The following is a 2,970-nucleotide window of genomic DNA, read 5'->3' on the forward strand; positions in this document are numbered from 1 at the left end:
TGTTCAGTCCTGTTCAAAATTTCATACTGATTGATCAGATTTGCTAACGAGGATATCTTAATTGACAGACGATTCCAAATGCAGTTTAATGTAAAAATATATCTGAATTTCTCATCTTAGAAGTTACGCTTCCTGCCAGGAAAGCTTATAGATTCGGAAATATAAAGCTGAATACATTTTTGTATTAAAAAAAAAACTTGAATTGCAGGAATTTATATAAATTGTCTAAGTTTCACAAAACATATTTTATTTAATGATACCATGTATACTCTTTTTTACCTTTGATAGAGACAATAAAAGGTTCTCGAATACAAGCTACTGTATTTCGTAACAAGTCATTATCTGATCTTCCCCTATTGTGAAATGTTTAACAACGCTTTGAATGGTTCATATTTGATATTTTTTTTTTTCACAATGAGATGATTGTCCCTTAAATGTAGCAATCCATCGTTCTTTCTACTTTTTTTCCTTATTTCATCAAGAATCCTCTCCTTTGTGTTGTCCCTGTTTCAAGAAACTCTTCGAAGTATTTATGCAATTCCTTCATCTCTTCTTCAACCCATTTCTTTCTGTTGGACTTCTTTTTGGTACGTGATCCTATCATGTCTGTTGTCTCCATCATTTCCGTCTTATCTTCCGCCTCTATATCTGCAGCTTCAGTGTTTAGAACCTCCTCCTCAGGGTCAATAGGATTCTCTGGGACAGACCTGCAGACCAACAAGAGCTGTCCGCAAGACAGCCAATGCTCGACTATTCGAATCGTTATCACAGAAGCAGGAATATTAATCTAATGTTAAAATATCAATAGAGTTTCGACCAAAACTTGAACCAGAAGTTTTCTAAGTCCAAAAGGGAGCATAATTTGCCCAATATATAACCCCGAAGACACATGTGAAGTTGCATGCAAAACCTTAACCTGAATTTTATAAGTCCAAAAGGGGGCATAATTTGATCAAAATAAATGTCAGAGTTACCCAACTAAACTAAAGTGTTCTAAGGATCAAAATACATCCTTCTTGCAGGAATCTTGTCAAACTCTCTGGTCAACTCTAGTTATACAGTATATTTTGTAATCATAGTTGAATTTATTGCTTTATTTTGCCAAAGCCGATGTCCAAACATATTCAATATAAAGTAACTTATTAGATCAAGCTTCACTGTATAACTGTTTAGTAATATGCCTATTAATTATTTGACCCCAAGCCTTTGATTGATTACTAGAATGGCAGTTGTCTTATGTGCCTAAATAGTAATGAAAAGTGCAATGCATTGTAACAACGGCTGTGTCTGTGATTAAGGAACACTTTCTTACCTCTGATATCTACTTCCTCAAGATTTTTATCCTTATATTTGCCTGAGGTTTATTTAGGTCCTTTATTAAGAACAGTTTGCTGACATGTGTACGCTCAAGCAACCCTGACATATCTGTAATATTCCTTGTGAACAGCTTTGGTGTGGCCAAGATGTTGATACACCCAATCCATCTGGTTTTTGCCTAAACTGAGCATCTTTTAAAAGAGAAACATTTACGACATGTACTGCACTGTAAACTACAGCTGTAATGAAGTAAACAAGTACTCCCGCAACACTGCTGCAGCAGTGAACATAAATAAATCCGGAAAGTAGATCCCTCGGAAGCACCGAGAAAAAGGCAAATAGTGAAAATTGCAGACTCGGTTTGATTGAGTCTGTTCATGGGCAGTAATGGAAAAAGCAACACTGCCCACGCCCCCTAGCACCGGCTTAAGCAGTATTCAATCTTCAAATCTAAATGAGTTGAAATCAATGATCCCGAAGGACCAGAAAATATAACAACACTGAGATGAAATCGGGGCGACTTTAAAGCCTTCTATTACTCGTACTTATGGCCAACATTCCTCTTCAATCTGATTTTTAAAAAAACGTTACACACAGCTGTGCATCACATATATCACTTCTCATTAGTTTCATAATCTGATCTTCCCCAACTGTGAGATGTTTAACAACGCTTTGAATGGTTCATATTTGATTTTTTTTTTTCACAATGAGATGACTGTCCCTTAAATGTAGCAATCCACCGTTCTTTCTACTTTTTTTCCTTATTTCATCAATAAATCCTCTCCTTGGTGTTGTCTTTCAAGAAACTCTTTGAAGTATTTATGCAACTCCTTTATCTCTTCAACCCATTTCTTTCTATTGGACCTCTTTGTTTTGGTACATGTTCTTATCATCTCTGTTGTCTCCATCATTTCCGTCTCATCTTCCTCTATATCTGCAGCTTATCAGTGCTTAGAACCTCCTGCTCAGGGTCAATAGGATTCTCTGGGACAGACCAAAAACCAAAACCACCTGGGGCGATTTGACCTGGTGACCTAGTTTTTGACCCCGCATGACCCAGATTCAAACTTGACCTTAAGATTACCAAGTTTCATAAAGACTGGGTTACGGCCTCTTAGAGTGTTGACAAGGCAAGCGTGGACGGACGACGCATGACGGACGCTGGACAATGACCGGTCACAATAGCTCACCTTGAGCACTGAGCTAAAACGGAGAGGGAGAAATAATGCTTGCAAGAAGATCAAAAGGTAATGTATTCGATGAAAAGCGACCTGCCCCCTGGTGGCCATGTTCTTTGACAAATCAGAAAAAAAATTGAATATTTGTAGAAATATAATCTGGAAAGTTGATCCCTCGAAAGCACCGAGATCAAAGCAAACAGTGAAAATTGCAGACTCGGTTTGATTGAGTCTGTTCATGAGCAGTAATGGAAAGTGCAACACTGCCCACGCCCCCTAGCACCGGCTTAAGCAGTATTCAATTTTCAAATCTAAATGAGTTGAAATCAATGATCCCGAAGGACCAGAAAATATAACAACACTTTGTGTGACCTTATTTTAAAATCGGGCTAACAGTTTTATATAAGAAGATTTTCTAAGTTTCTGCTATATACATATAGGTCACAACCAGTTAAATAGTTTTCCCTATATATTC

General features: G+C 37.2%; 1 pseudogene; it reads right to left on the reverse strand.

The window, feature by feature from the left end:
* Positions 1–367: 367 nt before the first annotated feature.
* LOC128548062 (uncharacterized) lies at positions 368–1,508 on the reverse strand (annotated as a pseudogene).
* Positions 1,509–2,970: the final 1,462 nt, after the last annotated feature.

The sequence above is a fragment of the Mercenaria mercenaria genome, chromosome 1 (genome assembly GCF_021730395.1).
Source record: "Mercenaria mercenaria strain notata chromosome 1, MADL_Memer_1, whole genome shotgun sequence".
In the NCBI taxonomy this organism is placed as follows: domain Eukaryota; kingdom Metazoa; phylum Mollusca; class Bivalvia; order Venerida; family Veneridae; genus Mercenaria; species Mercenaria mercenaria.